Source organism: Gossypium hirsutum, chromosome A06, assembly GCF_007990345.1.
Source record: "Gossypium hirsutum isolate 1008001.06 chromosome A06, Gossypium_hirsutum_v2.1, whole genome shotgun sequence".
NCBI lineage: Eukaryota > Viridiplantae > Streptophyta > Magnoliopsida > Malvales > Malvaceae > Gossypium > Gossypium hirsutum.
Genome location: NC_053429.1, coordinates 44811617 through 44831889, shown reverse-complemented (window position 1 = coordinate 44831889; position 20273 = coordinate 44811617). Strand labels below are relative to the sequence as shown.

The 20273-nt window shown below is 34.9% G+C and overlaps 1 non-coding gene across 1 annotated transcript; it reads right to left on the bottom strand.

The window, feature by feature from the left end:
- Positions 1-12607: 12607 nt before the first annotated feature.
- Positions 12608-12714, bottom strand: LOC121231758 (small nucleolar RNA R71). The gene has a single exon (XR_005929813.1). It is a non-coding gene; the product is annotated as a small nucleolar RNA R71 (small nucleolar RNA).
- Positions 12715-20273: the final 7559 nt, after the last annotated feature.

Below are 20273 nucleotides of genomic sequence, written 5' to 3'. Positions count from 1 at the left end.
CAAAGCTACGGTTTAGTCGATTCTAGGACTAACGTAGCACGCGTGAGTCTATTTATACATGCCATAAAGTGATAAAATGATAGTGTGATGATTTTTGACTATTAAAATGTGTTTGTTGTAATGTAATGAATTTTGATCCCGATCGAGCTGTAGCAAGCTTCTGACTATGAGAATTTGCGATATAACTTCACTTGGATATGCTTAAATTATTAAGTTAATCAGGTACGTATCATGTACTCGTATTTGAATTTTGATTTGGATTGAATTATAAGGGTATAAGTGATGCAATTTTGAAATAGTGTACGACTATAAATGTGATCTTTGTATGAGGCTATGGAACTGAAAGTTGAATGGTCGATAAGCATGTTGTGTTTGTATTCAAGTAATATAAATGATATACTAATGTGTATTGTTATATATGTATATGTACATGAGAATTGAGAGTTATATATCCGGGCTAAGTCCCGAAGAGCATTCGTGCTGGTGTTATATCCGGGCTAAGTCCCGAAGAGCATTCGTGCTGGTAATATGTCCGGGCTAAGTTCCGAAGAGCATTCGTGCTAGTGATATATCCGGGCTAAGTTCCGAAGAGCATTCGTGCTAGTGATATATCCGGGCTAAGTTCCGAAGAGCATTCGTGCTAGTGATATAACCGGGCTAAGTCCCGAAGAGCATTCGTGCTAGTGATATATCCGGGTTAAACCTCGAAGGCATTCATGCTAGAATTATGAGGCACTGTGTGTGCAAGTTCTCCAACCGAGCACTATGTGTGCCAGATCAGTAGTTGAGGCACTAGTTGTGCGAGTTCTTTAATCGAGCGCTATGTGTGCGAAATCAGTCAGTGGGCACTGTGTATGCGAAGTGTGTTTCATGTATGACCTCGTGTGAGACGATGGCATTGATTTGTAATAGCAAGTAAGACCTAAAGAGAAAATTCGTTAAACGGACTAAACACTGGTGAACTAATTAGAATCGGAGAGTATACAACATTGTGCTAAATTGGTAATGAAATAAGTTCGAGACATTGAATTGACAAGGTATGTGATACATGTATATACATTATAAATACGAGATTCTCGGTATATGCAATTATATGTGCTATTGTGAATAAACACTATTGGATTAATCATGTTCAAGAAATTATTTTGTCTAAGTTTCGACATTTGAAAGTTGGTAAGAAATTCTGATGAATGGTGATAATTTTGGATATATGGGTTATGTGCTAAAATAAATCCCATGCTGGTATACTATATGAGGCTTTACGCCAAATCGATTGTATACGAGTATCGTTAACGGTGATTGAATGTGCTAAATGAATTCAATGTTCAGGTATGTGGAAGTTGATTTTCTGTTGGAAATAGATTAAGTTGAATAGTGAGATATGATGGAGTTATAAAGGATATTTATTGGGATGGTTGAGTATATGTGTACTTTCGGTCAGGTTACAGCTTATACATGAATGAAAATGTGGGTTACAAATATGTGGGTTGATGATGTGAATTATACATGTTAATATGTGCTTAATATGTGTTTGAAATGCATTTGTGAATTAAATTAAGTGATTATTGCTTATGAAATCAAGAAAATGAGATATATGTGCATACTTGTAGAAATGTTTATGTATTTGTTTTAAGATAAGAAAATGATTTTATAGATATATGCGAAATCAGTAATGAATTACAATTGCTATTGATGAGCTAATATTTATATGGATATAATTCAATAAAAGGACGTTAGCCTAAACTATGCATCAGTAGAAATTTTCGAGGACGAAAATCCCAAAAGGGGGAGAGTTGTGACACCCCTAATTTGACCCTAGTCGAAAGTGGTTTTGGAACCCCAAAACCGAGTCACAAAAATAATTAGATGTTATATTCTGTGCTTATTGTATGTGGAATTTGTATGTGTGAATATTTTGTGCCTTGATTTTATCAATTAGGTGTTAATTTATAAGAAAGGACCCATGTGATAAGACTTGAAAATGTGATAGGTGAAATTTAAAGTGGCCAAATAATGCATGAGTTATTGACATGGGGGACTTGCATGTCAAATGGACCACTTTTAATTTAGTGGCCGGCCATAATGATGGTTGATAGATATTATATGCATTTTATTTTAGCATGATAATAGTTAATGGCTTTATTTTATGAAAGAAAGAATAATTAAAAGAAGGAAAGAGTGATAGAAACAAGGTATGTTCATCTTTCTTTTCCCCATTGCCGTAACTAGTGAAAGAAAAAGAGAAGAAGAAGCCAAGGCATTCGGCCATGGTTATTTCATAAATCAAAGGTATGTTAATGTGATTTTTATGTAATTGTTTATGAAATTAAATTGATAAGTGTATTGTATAGTTAACCCATGGTTTAAATTCATGAATTATTGAACATATGTGCATTCGGCAATTTCTTAAATTGTGATAATTTGATAGCTTTTGGAAGGTGTTGTTTAGATGTTAAATTTGCTTGTATAATGGCCGAATGAGTGTAATGTTAATGAATTGATGGAGTTGTGAGTGTATAAATTTCCTTAGTTGAGGCAAAGCATGTATTCGGCCATGTGAGTAAAATGTTAGATTTTGAACTTTTGAAGTTTTAAATTATAAATGGTTATTAGATGAGCACTAAGCTTGTTAATCTTTGTTTGTGAAGTTGTCAATTGATATCTTAATTAGGGAATTGAATATTGTTTATAATTTGAGGTTATTGAAAGTCGAATTAGATGATAAATAACGATCGGCTATTGTGTTTATGTGAATATATATATGCTGAATGTAGTCTTGGATAAGTAAATTTTGATGTATTAGATTGGTAACATGGTTTTGCCGATTGTGAAAATGTGATAAAGGTGCCAAGAAATAATTTAGTAAAGTAAATTGAAATGAAGTTTTGCTGAATGTGTTTATTGGTGTGTGAAAATTTGAATTGTAACGTTAAATCGTTAGTATGTGTTCTATGATTTCCGAATGTGAATTAAGGTAAATAATGTGGAGAAGGGTGAGTTGAGTTGTAAAATTTATGTATATGAATTAGTGGTTAATGAACAATCGGTCAAAGTGGTTAATATGCATTTGTATATGTTATAATGGCCGATTGTAATCAAGAATAAAGATGTGAATGAATGGTTGTTAATGAGTTGTCGTATGTTTCTTATTAAGAAAAATTATTAATGTTTGAATCTAAATAAATTAGTTAAGTAATTAAACAAACCAATTTATTTTACCTAGCTCAAGAGCGAAAGGAACTTAACTCGGAAAAGGGAAAAGCGAAACAAATGGAATAGTCGATTCGTAGTTGTCCGACGACATTTAAGGTAAGTTCTTAAGTATTTGAGTTTGATTCCTTTGTAAGTCTTAAGTTTTAAAACGGGATGAATATGAATTATGTATATACGTTAAGGTCAATGACTTTTCTAAATGACGGCATATATGATATTATGTTTTAAATGTGAATGAGAACTTTACAGAGTAAATTGTATAAATCTGCTAGGGACAGCAGCAGTAGCGTGTTTTGGAAAAATTACCATAAATTGTGGGAGTTGAGTTAAAAGCTGGATAAATTATATAATTAAAGCTTGACGCGTCTAGTTTTGTATAAAAGAAATCGTGTAAGTAAAGGGGCTGTCGATAATGAGATTTTCAAAGTTGTGTGAGATAGAGTCAGAATGGCTCCGAAATCCTCTGTTCAGTATTTGGAAAATCATTATAAATCGTACAAAAATGATTTTAAGATAAAATTTTATGCTTAGACTCCTTAATGAGTCTAGTTTCAAAAAAAATAAACGAAAACATATTTTGAATTCTGTACAATGAGAAATTAAATTCTTAGTGAAGAGTAGTCAGAGTAGTCAAGCAGTAAAATAGGGGAAATTTTAAGAAAAATCTGGTATTGATTGGCCAAACCAAAAATTCTGAAAATTTTTTGGATAGAGGATATACGAGTCTATTTTCAGGGAAAATTAACGGCACATAATTTGGAATTTCGTAGCCCTAGTTACAAATAATTTAACGACTATTGCTCAGGAAAACAGCTTGTAGAGAAATTGTGGTCATGTTGTAAACATGGATAAAACTTGTTTTAGTTGCTCATAAGCTATTGATTAAACTCATACGTGAATTCTAAATTGTGATGTTATAAAATGATATATGAGTGTTAGATAAATCTTTGATATTAAAATTTGTGAAATTGTAAGTTTATAAGTATTCGAATATGAAATGATAGTATGGCTTGAAATTGAATTACTCATCGGAAAATGATAGATGTAGATTCAGCCAAGACAAAGTGTATACATGAAAGTATATGTGGTATGTGAAGTATATTTGGATAATTGTGATGTGAATGCATGAAATTTTATATTTTGATTTAGGATTTTATGTGATGAATGTGAATGTGTATATATGAGATAAGGCCGAATGGAAAATGTGATGAATGTGAACCTGTATATATATGTGTGATAAGGCCGAATGGCCAATGTGATGAATGTGAACATGTGTATGTGTGATAAGGCCGAATGGCCAATGTGATGAATGTGAACATGCATATATGAGATAAGGTCGAATGGCCAATGTGATGAATGTGAACATGTATATATGTGGTAAGGCCGAATGGCTAATGCGAAATGTGTATGAGATAGATATGAGGTAAAGCCGAATGGCTAATGCGAAACATGTATGAGATGGATATGTGGTAAAGCCAAATGGCTAATGTGAGATATGTATGAGATGTGTATATATATATTGTGGCCAAATGACAAACGGTGGAGGGTGTGTTTTATTAGATATTTGATAAGGTAAATGAATTACAAATATGATAGTCGATGTGAATGTTGTAACATGTGAATAAATATGCATGAAACTCTATGATGTAAACCTGGGATTAAAGACCAGATGACCATATGTGGTGACTATGTCTGGGTTAAGACCCGCTGACTTCGTGTGGAGATTTCATCTGAGCTAAAGGTCCCGCCGATAATCCGAGTAGAGTTTAAAGCTATAAGACTTCGCAATAAGAATTACTTATAAATTTATTCAATGCGAAAGGATAAACAGGTATGTACTCCAAGTTTATATGTGGGCTTGATTTGAACTAAATCATAAGATAGTTATGTGATGCATACGTGAGCAATCTATGAGACTATTCCTATGACTATGTGACATCGGATCGGTGTGAGAGGTTATGTGAAATTATACAATATATCTATGTCACATGAGCTCACTTTCATGTGAAAGTTTATCTGTCTATTGTATATGATGAGATGTGCATATTCGGTAGAGGGATGGTATGCCCGAAGGAAGAGTGAAATAAAAATACGAACAACTATGTTATAATTTGATTGTTATCTGTTGACACTGCTTAAAACTTACTAAGCATTGTAATGCTTACTCCGTTTACTTTGCTTCCTCTGTTTTATAGATCTCATTTGGAAGCTACAGACTCGGGGATCGTCAGCAATTAGTCACACTATCATTATCCACTGCTTTTTACTGTTACGTTTTGAATTATTTTATGGCATGTAAAGAATAGACCAGTGGCCGAAGAATATTTTGGTTAATGTATATAAGCCATGCGAAAATGGCATCTTTTAAATGTGTACTTATAGAAGTTTAAATTGCATTCCTAGCTGTCTTTAGTATTTACCCAAAGGAATGCTCCTTATTTCAAAAAAAAAATTTTACTGTTCTGATATGAGTTTCAAGTCCGGTAATGCCCCTTTACCTATTCCGGCGACGGACACGGGATAGGGATGTTACATGCTATGTTTGAGATTGAATATCGAGATAGTGGACTAAATTGAAAAGAATAGAAATTGCATGGATTATTTGATATGGAATCGAGCTAGAGCTTGTTATATGATATGATGAAATGATGAAACATTAATCAATTGAAAATCATGAATCATGAATTGAAATATATAATGAAAATGGAAAATTAGTTATCGTATTAGCTGTTCGGACTAATTTGGATATAGTTAGCATGTCATAGGGTCAGGATATTGAATGGAAATCATCGTTGCCAAGCAACCAGGGTTGGTAGATTATACATATAGAGTCATTGTTGTTAGGTAACTCAAGATGACAGGATAATCAGATTGTGAAAACCATTATTGTTGGGCAACTCAGAGTAGTAGTATGTACATATTTTGAGTCATCATTGTCAGGAAACCTGGGGTGATAGATTCGTATATCCATTCTAAGTCTTTGTTTGATTAGTAAGGTTGTAAAAACATGAAATTTTTATAAAGTATATGAAATGAAATGAGTTGAAAACTAGCCCTGAGGGCCGATTGAGTTTAATGAGCCAATAGGCTCGGAAATGGTTGAAATGCTTATATGTAATGGAACATATGTGTACAAATGTTGATCATGGTAAACAAATAATTATATGTGCATATAGATGACAACACGAATCGATTAAGTTGTATGTGAAATGAATGAGAAATGGAAAGTTCAGGGGCATACTAGTGAATTGATGTGTAAGGAAGATCATATGCATGTTAAGAAGGTAATGAAAGTATTTGGCATGAAATTGCATGATACTTGACTATGAATTGACTAAAATTGATTGTATGCATTGTTTTAAATTTGTATTATAGTAACTTGAATCATGGAAATACTATTGAGTTTTACCATTCAACGTACAATTTATTTTCTCCATGCGTAGGTATAGGTGATCTTCGAGATTACGAGAAGTAGTTCCAGCATTCAGGAAGCGATCCTTGACTCAACAAAATTTGTATAGTTTTTTTTTGTTAAATATATGGCATGTGCCTAGATTGAGTCGGTTTTGATAAAATTTGTGATCATGTCCATAGTTAAAACTAGAATTGATATTTTGGAATTGGTCAAATGATTGAACCATAGAACTATGTGTGTCTAAGGTTTGAATTGTTTAAAAATGTTGTTATGTTAAGGTTTATTTGAGTATGTACACATGTTAAATGTTGTGAATGGTTGTGCCATGAAATTAGCCTCTATATTGAACGGTAATAATGCAAATAGTTGTATGATATTTGTCCAATTATGAATAAAGTAGTTTTATTTATAATTGAACTTGTTAAGGATGTACATTTGGTTGGAAATGTGGCGTGAAAATGAAAATTGATTGTTTATGTATTTGCAGGGTGGTACCAAATTAAACCTTTTAGAAACAGAGAGTTACGTCGCGATGACATAGTCTCAATGTTGCAATGAGTTTAGTCAGTATGTTGCGTCGCGACAAGGAAACCCTAAAGTCACGATATCAACCCAAGATTTTGAAATCTTTTTTGATTTGGTCCTAGTTTGACCTCGGGTTAGCAGTAGAGTTTTCGTAAGCTCACGTAAGGCTCAAAAATGACTGTATATCATATCATATGCATGTATTACTTATAATTAAATGTAAAATAGTATGAATCGAATGTAATTGATTGTAGTTGCTTCAATAACGAATATAACATCCTGTAGCTTGGACCCAACGATCGAATCATACTGGAGTGTTACATAAATGTGATGAAAATAGATATAAAGTCTATTTATTACATGAAATTGTAACTATAACTTCTAAAACAAAATAAAACTTTTAAATTAAAAACAATTTTAAATAAAATCACAACATCAAATAATTTTCAATTAAAGAATCACTTATATTATAAATAAAAAATGCAACTTATAAAACCAATTAAAGCCACCATAAATTAATTAAAAAAAGAAAAGAAAACAAAATCATAACCTCTAAACAAATATCAAACGAACCAAATTAACATTAATAATCTTTAGATAATTTACAAAGTGTTATGAATATCTTATTAAGTGGATGTCCATCATGATCAAGATAAATTTTTGGTATACTTTAAATTCTAATAGTTATTAGAATTAGATCTTTACTTATTTTATACTACTTATGCCTATAAATAGAGGCTTTGATAAAGCATTGTAATCACCCATTTTGATCAATAAATTACATTCTCTATTGCTTTCATATTTTCTTTGTTCTTTATTCTCTCCATCTTTCTTTATTTTATAACAGTTATCAGCACGATCTTGTTCAAAGTGATAGTTCCTTTTATCAACGATCAAATTTATCCTCGATGATTTTTAATTTCTTTGACAGTAAGATGCAAAGTTTTTACAGGAAGTTTCTTTTATTTAATATTTCATATCTGATTATTATTTTTCATTCTTCTTTCATTATATGTTATCATTGTTTTGATTAACTTATTTTACTTTTTGTTCTTAAGGATAGTGAAAGATTTGATATTGTTATCCATATGAAATCAAGAATATTTTTGAACTATCTCATACCTTCTAGTGATAACGATGATGTTAAGGGTCTTCAGGTATATTTTACTATGTTTTATTTATTATTTATTATAATTGGAGACAAATCATGACAACATCCATAGATAGATTTTGATTTGAAATCTAATGCATGTTTGCGATGGTAATTACAAAATAAAGAATCCATTGGAATGTTTATAAGTTCATCCTACTAGATTTGTTGCATTCTCCGAAGTGAATATAAACATAAAGAAAATAAAAGATATACTCATGGACCACTAAAAGTGGGAACATAGTAATAAATAAGAGAATAATGAGAGTTCTCAAGATAACTTTTCAAAGGGTAAAGATAACTTATGTTATCAATGTGATATAAAAAATTATTGGCCATATATGTGGCGTATGCCAAAATTTTTTGTTTCTATTAATATTCTTTGAGGAATGATATGAAAATGTAGTAATGAATTCTATCATTACAAATAGAACATATTTATCTTATTTGGTACTGAAACAAACAAATATTGTTCCAATATTTGAAAATACAAAATTAATTGAAAGCTCTAGAAGAGCTAATATATCACTATCTAAAAAGTACAAAATTTGTGATGGTTAATGCATTACTTTTAAAAGTTATTTGTAATGGATCTCATATTGAGATTGTGAATGAGGAAAATATTATATTTCATATGAATAAAAAAAAAGGATTGAGTTATTAATTTATAATATTTATGATATTCTTTTGTCGTCATTCCTATTAAAGGGTTGAAAGTAAAATATTTGACTGTGAAATATCTACTCATGAGCAATAGAATATGATAATTTTATCTAAAGCTTATTATGGTTGGATGCATCTAAAGTTGCAAGTATTTTTTAAAAATTGTGAGTATAACTCTACAATATTCAGAATAAGTTCTCAATTAAAATTACGTGGTAAAATATTACTGATGAGAACTTGAAAGAGAGAAAAATTATATATGAAAAGTCATTGGTTATGTACCTGTTATACACATGGAAAATAAGATCCACTCTTAAAGTTTGCTATTAATAGATTTTTGGGCATTTGAAGATTTTGGCATATTCCCTGAAGCGAATACTGCATATAATTATTTGGAAATTATATTTATTGACTTGGTGGCATTATAGACTTCACATTGATTTAGACATTTTCAGTAGTAAATGTCGCAATAGTACATATATGTGGATACAAATTAAAAGGAATGATAATAAAATTATAAATTTGTTACAATTTAGTACAATTGAAACACTTGTTAAAGTAAACCAAAAGTTTACTAATACAAATGCGTTTACTACTTGGCGTGACCAGTTAGACTATCCTGGATTATATATGATGCAAAAATTAATTGAGAATTCATATGGACATCCATTAAAGAACCAGAAGATTCTTTAATTTAAAGAATTCTCATTTGATACTTGTTCTCAATAACAATTGGTTCTTAAAAACTCACTAGCTAAAGTTGAGATTTAATGTCTTGTATTTCTGAAATGAATATGGGCCTATTCATCCGCCATGTGGATGGTTTTGATACTATATGATTTTGGTAGATGCATCTAAAAAATAATCACATGCGTTATCAACTCACAACCTGTCGTTTGTGAGATTGCTTGTTTAAATAATTAATTTCAGATTATGCAATTAAAATAATTCATCTTGCTAATGTTGGTGAGTTTACATCCCAAGTTTTCAATGATTATTGCATGTCAATTGGGATAAAAGTTGAACATCATATAACTCATCTTCACACACAAAATGATTTAGTTGAATTGTTTATCAAATGCCTCCAACTAATAGCTAAACCATTACTTATGAGAACAAAATTTTCTATTTCAGCATGAGATTCATACTTGTATTGATTTACATGTTGTACACATCAAGCCAATAAATTATAAATACTCTCCATTACAATTGATTTTTGGTCAAGAGCCAAATATTTCCCATCTTACAATTTTTGGATGTGCGGCATATGTTCCAACTGTTCAACCACAACATACAGGTCATAATAAGAGATTGGGAATGTATATTTATATGAGTCTCCTTATAATATTTTTGAGCAATTAATTCGAGATTTAATTGTGATATGAGTTGTCAGTTTTCCCAACATTAGGGGGAGAGAAACAATAACTTGTAATTAGTTAGGGGGATGATAAACGCCAAATTGTACATATCTATACCCCAAATACTTAGCATATTTATGGATGCTTATTACTAGATTTGTGGATTTTGGTGCTCTTAATCCGGTTATTTCATGTTTGTACTCAGGAGAGCACCAAGAGTCGAAAAGAGCCAAAAATGAGATAAAAAGGGACAAAATGAACCAAATCGAGAAGATGACACGTCCTAAGTCTTGCCACACGGGCACCTCACATGCCCGTGGCCTTGGGGGTGTCAACCAAGGTTTTCACGATTCATTCGGCCTGGCCATTGAGCCCACACGGCCGTGTGAAATTCAACGGATCGAACACGGCCTGGTAATCATGTCACACAGCCCTTTTTCAAAGAGTTGTATTTTACACGGAAAAGGGTACTTAGGGAGGAAGAAAACCAATCCAAAACCTATATAAATACCCTAAGTGTGACCTAGAAAGAGGCCGCTCTTTCCAGAACTTTTCTGGAATACAGAACCACGCGCCAGGAATTACTTGAAGAAAGCCAGACGATCCACTCAAAAGCTGGAGCTACTCCAAGACGGAAGATCTCTCTCAGGATTCATTCAGGGGTTTTAGAGTTTTCTTTATGTTTTCTTATTTTCATACTTTTGAGATGTACTCCTATTTTATTATGAACTAAACCCCTTAGATACCTAAGGGGGATAAAACCTATGATGGATCTTATTATTATTTTCTGAACTGTATGATAAATACTTGATTTGTTCTTAATTTATGTGTTCTTAATGCTTGAGTTAATACTCCAGGTATTAATTCATGATTTGATGTGCTTATGTAGAGGAGGAATAGACCCTGCCTAAGAGTAGATTTGGCGTAATTAAGCGGATTTGATCGAACGCCTAGAAATAGGGTTATGAGATTTTGCCAGATTAGGGTGAAATCTAATATAGGAGTCCATAGAGTGATTTACTGCTTCCCTAGGGGTTTTAATTAAGAAAGGAATTTTGATTAATTCAACTGAGGGTTAGACGTTATTAGTCTCGAAAGGGATAATAACATAGGTTAGGAAGTCTCACGGATCAAGTTAAGTGAATAAATCGTCCGATTCAGAGTCAGATAACAAGTGAAATCTAGGTGGATTCCTCCTTTGGTGTCGTCTTTATCAATTGCTTTTCTTCAAGTCTTTTTCCAAGTTTTCTCTTTGCTTTAATTAAATCAGTTAATTAGTTTAGATAATTGGTTTAATTAGCAAACCCTTTTATTCCTAGGCTAGATAATAAAAAGATAGTTATTACTAGTACTTTTGGTTCCCTTGGGTACGATATCCCGGTCTTGCCGTTACTATACTATTTTTTGATAGGTGCGTTTGCCTTTTCGTCGTGATAATAGTTAGTCTAGGTTTGATCTTCATTATAAATATTTATTACTTGTTACGAATCACGCAATCAAGTTTTTTGCACTGTTGCTGGGGAATTGAAATATTAGGAACACTAAATTTTTATTACTTTAGCCATTTATTTTTCTTGCAATTTTATTTTATTTTATTATTTATTAATTTACTTTTTTCTCTCTATTGGCAGGTTTTTATAGTTTATGACTAGAAGAAACTCGTCAGGACCATTACACTTTGACGAAGAAATCGATCGTACAATTTGCAAAAATCAAAGAGAAATAAGGCGTAGTTTACGCTATATGGAGAACGAGCGAGAAAACGATACTCAAACCCCAATCGACGAGATGGCTAAAAACCCAGGCGATCAGCTGCCTCCTACAATTGTAGCTAATCAAAATCCAGCTCCACGTGCTATGTATGATTATGCTAAACCTTCTTTAATAGGAACTAAGTCTAGTATAGTTAGACCTGTTATTGCTGCGAAACTATGTATGATTATGCTAAACCTTCTTTAACAGGAACTGAGTCTAGTATAGTTAGACGCTGCGAATAATTTCGAACTAAAACCTAACACAATTCAGATGATACAGCAGTTTGTTCAGTTTGATGGTTTGCAGGATGAAGATCCCAACATTCACTTGGCAAATTTTCTTGAATTTTGCAATACATTCAAAATCAATGGCGTTTCTGATGATGCCATTCATCTTCGTTTATTTCTCTTTTCACTGAGAAACAAAGCTAAACAGTAGTTGAACTCGTTACCACGAGGGTCTATCACTACTTGGGAACAAATGACCGATACGTTTTTACTAAAATATTTTCCGTCGGCTAAAATGGCTAAATTGCGTAATGATATCTCTTCTTTTGTGCAGATGGATTTAGAAACACTTTACGATGCATGGGAGAGATACAACGACTTACTGAGAAGGTGCCCTCACCATGGGTTACTGCTTTGGCTGCAAGTTCAAACGTTCTACAATGGTGTGAATCCCTCGACAAGACAAATGATTGACTCAGTTGCTGTCGGAACCATCAACAATAAAACACTGGAAGATGTCTATGAGTTCATAGAGGAGATGTCACTGAACAACTATTAGTGGCAAGTTATGAGGACAAAGCCAACGAAAATAGCCGGCGTCTATAACATCGATTCAGTCACAATGCTCTCTAATCAGGTAGAACTTCTAAATAAAAAGATTGACGGTTTACTTGGTTCTACGTAGGTACATCCAGTAATAAGGTGTGACTCAAGCGGAGGAGGTGTGCATACAGAATATCAATCCTTCAATCCCACAATCGAAGAGGAACAAGTCACCTATATGGGTAATAATAACTTTAGATCTCAAAATAACCTATACAGTAATACTTATAATGTAGGTTGGAGGAACCACCCAAATTTTTACTGGGGAGGTCAAGGAAATTCAAAGCCACAAAATCCTCAGGGTTTTCAATAGCCACCTATCAAAAAAAAACCAAACCTTAAAGAGATACTTTCTAAATTCATCTCGGTGTCAGAAACCCATTTCTAAAATACCGAGACAACACTTAAGAATCAACAAGCATCGATCCAAGGACTCGAAACTCAGATAGGTCAGCTATCCAAACTAATCTCCGAATGACCACAAGGTAGCCTACCAAATAATACTGAACCTAATCCGAGGGAACACCTCAATGCAATTAGCACTCAAGATAAGGAAGGGTTCATTGCACCCGAGCTAGAAATACAGCAAGACAACGCGATGAACAAAGGACAAGAAGAGGTAAACAATAATGATCCCAAACAGGTAAGTACAAATCATGAACCTCGTGCACCATATCCTAAAGCGATGACAAAAGACAGAACAGAAGAACAATTGGGTAAGTTTGTCAAACTCTTAAAGAAATTACATATTAACTTACCCTTTATTGAAGTTCTTTCGCAGATGCCTAACTCAGCAAAATTCTTAAAGGAACTTCTAAGCAATAAAAGGAAATTAGATGCTACATCGTATGTGGAATTCAATGCAGTCTGCTCAGCTACTCTAAAGAAAGAACTACCTAACAAATTGAAAGATCCAGGGAGTTTTACAATTCCTTGCTTAATTGGTAGTCTATCTGTGAATAATGCTTTAGCTGATCTAGGGGCAAGTATGAATGTTATGCCATATAAAATGTTTAAACGACTAGGTCTCGATAAACCCAAACAGACTAGGATGAGCATACAATTGGCTGACAGAACGGTTAGATTTCCTAAGGGTATTATTGAAGACGTTCTCATTAAAATTGATAAATTTATTTACCCAGTAGACTTCATTGTCTTAGATATGGATAAGGATAACGAGGTACCTCTAATTTTAGGATGACCATTTTTAGTAACTGTCAGAACCATTATTAATGTAGGCACAAGAGAGCTAACACTTCGTGCAGGTGATGACACAGTAACACTCCAAGCACGAGACTCAGTCAAAACCTCTAAGACTCAAGATACTGCTATAAAAACTATCGATGATAAAACTAATATTCAATCATCCTTGCAGGAACTTCCTCGAACAAAGACAACAGAGACAGTGTGCTACTATCATGAAGAGAACAAAGACGTCCATGAAGAACGAAGACTACAGATAGAGGAGCTAGACGAATGGCGAGAACACAAACCGAGAACACATGATAAACCAAAACTACGCAGAAACAAGCCCGATACCTCTCCTAATCAACTTAAGGTTGGCGATACAGTCTTACTAGATGTTGTTGATCCTTACATTGTCACTACCACACCAAATGAGGAAATCTCTCTTACGGTACTTAGTATTTTTCCATTCGGTACAGTTGAGGTGAGTTATCCCAAGTTCGGCAGTTTTAAGGTAAACAACACCAGTTTAAAACCTTATTTTAAAATTGACAACAGGAATGAGGAGTATGAACTCCTCGAACCACCCTGACCATTCAACGGAGAGGTAAGTCGAGCTTAAACTATAAATAAGCGCTTCTCGGGAGGCAACCCGAGCACTAACATATTTTGATTTCTTTATTTTTATTTTCTCACACTTCGAATCAATTAACTTAATCTTTGAATTGCAAAGTTTTTCAGCACACACGGCCAGGCACACGGGCGTGCCTAAAGCCGTGGCCAAACAGGGAAAGAGACATGGCTGTGCGATACGACCGTGTTGAAGCAAGACATGATTTCCTCAAAACACGGGTGCGATAAATCCCCACGGCCGTGCGACATGGCCGTGGGTAAACTTGATAAGAACACACGGGCGTGGGAATAAAAACCCATGGGCGTGCTAGGGACAAGGCTCGATTCTATTTCTTCGACACGAGCATGCGACACGCCTGTGCCATTCAGCCGTGTACAACAATACACGGGCATGGTACCATAACACACGGGCGTGGGAGAAGTGAACAAAGCTAGGCACGGCCATGTGACATGGCCGTGTGCCACACACGCCCAAGACACATGGGCGTGGGACAGTAGTCGGGCACGACCTAAATTGAAAAATTCGAAAAACACAGGCTCACACTCAAAGCATACGGGCGTGGCCCTAGGCCGTTTGACCCTCTCCTATATAGACAAACCACTGTTCATCTTCTTCCCCCTTTCAAAACCTTAGCCTAAAACTCTTCTTCCCCACTCCCTAATCTTTATTCCGGCCACTATTCCCAAGATTCTCACTTCCCCAACCCTCAAACCACCTTGAAATCTATTCCCTTGCATTAATCCCCACTTTCCCCTCTCTATACCCTCTATTTTTCCTCCACACGGCTATACCCCCATGTCACACGCCCGTGCTTGCCACCAACACGCTTGTGCACCTCTATACAACAGCCTTTGGTTCACTTTCTCAACTTTATTTTTCCAATTTGTATTTCTACATTAGTATTCTACATGCTTTACATAGATATTGTACTATTTTGCTTTAGACAAGTTAGGAATTTACTTTAAATTTTTCTATATTTGAATTATTTAAGCAACTAAATAGCATATACTAGTTTTGGGCCTCTTGCTTAACTACTGATGTATCGTGGATTCTATCACTGCTCATATATTTTCAGGTACATTATGTCATCATCAAGAGGAAAGAAGGCCACAATCCCATCCTCAAAGAGACGTAGGGGACCAGGTTCTTCCTCGGTGCGTGCTATAGCCTAAGTTCGGCACCTGTTCCTTGACTTTCTACAAGCTTCACAAGAGGAGCTATTTCAAATACTACGCGCATGACCCATCACCATAGGTCACTGCATCGACTGGCCTGCCGTAAAGTAAGTCTAGCTCGCTGACGCCATCCGCGCCCTCCTATCCACAGACCCATGGAAACGGTTCTTCGCTATCACCGAGCCCACTTATTTAGAGCTAACTTTAGAATTATGCTCTACTTTTCATTTACAGGTGGTGATGACGAACAATGACGACCTAGGCACCATTCACTTCCGATTAGGCGGTCTAGTTCGTTCGATGAGTGTCCCAGAGTTTGGAGTTGCTCTGGGACTTTACACCGATGAGTTTATGGAGGAGGAGAACATGAATGCACTACCACGCAATAACCACATCTCCCTCTCATTGTTTTGGAAGGCTTTGGCACCACACTCTTCCACCTACGACCCCAGCCGCTCGAAGGCCTCAGCTCTTCCCCCTTCCCTACGATATCTCCATGCCATATTGGCACACACATTGATCGGGAGGAGAGAGATCACCGGCGTTGTCAACACCCACGACGCCTACTATTTATGGTGCATGGCGAATACATACGTGACCGACTTAGCATACTTCATTACTTTCGCCATACGCCATCAGACCGAACGGCATAGAAAGGGAGTGATCTCTATCGGCCCCTACGTGATGCACCTTGCCAGACACTTCGGCCTCCTCAACACCGCGGCCCAGTCATCAGCACTTACCCTGATAGGTCAGATGTCCCCACAGGGCATCACGACTATGTTACACATGAGGATGATCGAGCGCCAACGTGGGACCGATCCTCCTCAGTACTGTCTTTCGCATGCCATTGACGAGGAGGATCTTGAGGACATCCCTGATAATGTTCCCCCACAGCATGAGGAGCCTTCTACCGCGCCACCTAGGGAATGACCAGCTCATGCGGCTGTTTTATTGGCACACCTTTCTGACCGACTCGCCTATTTCGAGCAGTATTGCACTACACAGTTTGAGATGATCCACGAGCGAGATCGGCGACGGGATCGACAGATGGACGATATGCAAGCCATGATGCAGCAGCTGTGCCAACACTTCTACATCGCCACTCCAGCACCACCACCTAAGGGCCCCACCGACGAGGATCATTGAATCCTCCTATTTTTTATTCTTATTTTTATTTTCTTTATTTTATTTTTATTTTTCTTTTGATTTTTATTTACGTTTCAATTTTATTATTATTTTATTTTGAAAGACATCTCTATATTAGTAAATTTTATTTTTCTTTTTCCATTTTCTGGTTTTCTAACAAGTAATCCCACTACGCTCTCTTCCACACCAACTCTTAATAAACTCTTCATGATTCTACAGACTTCCAACCAAAGCTGCTAGGAATATTTTACGAAATGAGGAAACAAAAGGGAAACAATACCTCACGAGTGCCATGTTCAATGACCCAATTTCTTCATCTAGCCAAGAACAATGGCAGCCACCACTTTCCCCGAACACTCCATTTTCAGAATCAAGCTCCACATCCATATAACAAGGAGTTTCACCTCCTTTCCTCTTATGATTTTCTTTATTTTTAATAATATATTTTTATACATTGAGGGCAATGTACATCTTAAGTGTGGGGGGTGAACATGAAACCTAACCTTTTTGCATTATTCTCAAATCCCTAAAGTTGGTCTTGTACTTAAGTGATTTTCTCATAATCTTGGTCGAATAAATTCTGATTGATCTATAATTATTGTTGGTATGTCATGAATTAGACCGTGGGAATTATGCATGATTATTTGATTATAGGACATTAGATAATCGAGCATGATAAGTTGATATTTTGAGAGCTAAAATTTTTAGATTATTTTCCTAAATTGAGGTATTTTCTTGAAATCTTAAGTATACAGGAATGACATCAAAAACCCAAATTTTTGGTAAGATTTTTTAGGCTTTTGAGCACATAGCTTTCTTTCTTGCTCACTTCTTTTGTGGTTTGAGTGTGTCAACATTGAACTGTTATTCTAGAACTTGCATCGATCATACATATCGAGATCACACGTATGATTTGATATACTGAGATGATAAAGGCACTTAGGATTTAACCCATTTACTCCATAAAAAGCCTTCCCACATAATTAAACCCTTAGTGAAACCTCTTGAGCCTACTAACCCTTTTTCATTGATTAACCCTCATTATTAACCCATTATTGTTGAAATCCTCCTACTGAATTTGACTCTTTTTATCGAGATTGAATTTAATATTGTTACCTCGCTATGTTCACCATTTTTTGTTACTGAATCATGAATTATGATTTCTATATTGTATCGACTTGATTTTTTCTTAAAAAAAAACTCAGTATTATATTGTAATTCTCAGCAAGCTAAAGTTGTCATGAACTCATGTAAAATAGTTCTAGATATTTGTTTGTGGTTTAGTAATTAAGTTTTTTATAGTGGGGTAATATATTAAAATTATCTCAATTCTAACCTTTGTCTCTTCAGCTTGTATCCATACCTGTAACCTAAACCCCGTTACAACCATGCAAAGATCTTTTGATTAGTATATCATATCATTTATAAGTGGTGGAGATTTGATTTTCATGCAAGCCTATGGTAATAACTTTTCATGTTAAACAATCGAGTGCTTAATCTTGAACCTTAAACACTTTGAGTGATTTGAGTGAATCTTTAGTGAGGATGTCATCTCTTGTATATTTAGGACTAAAAGTTAATTACTTAGAGGAAGGAGATTACCTATGATTTTATTATCAAAATATTCGATTTAGATTGTTTGAGGCTTTTAATGTCCCTATAGTTGAATTCTCACTGTATGATTTTCTGTGGAATAGCTTGTAACATTATCAGTAATGATTATGTGATTGAGAAGAATGAATTCTAGCAGTAAATGAGAATTTTTCTTGAGGACAAGCAAATGCTTAAGTGTGGGGGTATTTGGTAAACGCCAAATTATACATATCTATACCCTAAATACTTAGCATATTTATGGATATTTATTACTAGATTTGTGGATTTTGGTGCTCTTAATCCGGTTATTTCATGTTTTGTACTCAGGAGAGTACCAAGAGTCGAAAGGAGCCAAAAACGAGATAAAAAGGGACAAAAATGGGCCAAATCGAGAAGATGACACGGTCTAAGCCTTGCTACACGGGTACCTCACACACCTGTAGCCTTCGGGGCTGTCGACCAAGGGTTTCACAATTCACACAGCCTGGCCATTGAGCCCACATGGCCGTGTGCAATTCAACGGATCGAACACAGCCTAGTAATCACGTCACAGGGCTGTGGCACACGGGCGTGTCCCTTTTTCAAAGAGTTGTATTTTACACGGAAAAGGGTACTTAGAGAGGAAGAAAGCCAATCCAAAGCCTATATAAACACCTTAAGTGTGACCTAGAAAGAGGCCGCTCTTTTCAGAACTTTTCTGGAATATAGAACCACGTGCCAGAATTACTTAAAGAAAGCCAGACGATCCATCTCAAAAGCCGGAGCTACTCCAAGACTGAATATCTCTCTTAGAATTCCTTCAAGGGTTTTAGAGTTTTCTTTATGTTTTCTTATTTTCATACTTTTGAGATGTACTCCTATTTTATTATGAACTAAACCCCTTAGATACCTAAGGGGGATAAAACCTATGATGGATCTTATTATTATTATCTGAACTGTATGATGAATACTTGATTTGTTTTTAATTATGTGTTCTTAATGCTTGAGTTAATATTCCAGGTATTAATTCATGATTTGATGTGCTTGGGAAGAGGAGGAATAGACCCTGCCTAAAAGTAGATTTGGCATAATTAAGCAGAGTTGATCGAATGCCTAGAAATAGGGTTACGAGATTTTTCCAGATTAGGGTGAAACCTAATATGGGAGTCCATAGAGTGATTTACTGCTTCCCTAGGGCTTTTAATTAAGAAAGAAATTTTGATTAATTCAATTGAGGGTTAGACGTTATTAGTCTCGAAAGGGATAATAACATAGGTTAGGGAGTCTCACGGATCAAGTCAAGTGAATAAATCATCTGGTTCAGAGTCAAATAACAAGTGAAATCTAGGTGGATTCCTCCTTGAGTGTCGTCTTTATCAATTGCTTTTCTTCAAGTCTTTTTCCAAGTTTCCTCTTTGCTTTAATTAAATCAGTTAATTAGTTTAGATAATTAGTTTAATAAACAAACCCTTTTATTCTTAGGCTAGATAATAAAAAGATAGTTATTACTAGTACTTTTGGTTCCCTTGGGTACAATATCCCGGTCTTGCCGTTACTATACTATTGTTCGATAGGTGCGCTTGCCTTTTCATCGTGATAATAGTTAGTCTAGGTTTGATCTTCATTATAAATATTTATTACTTGTTACG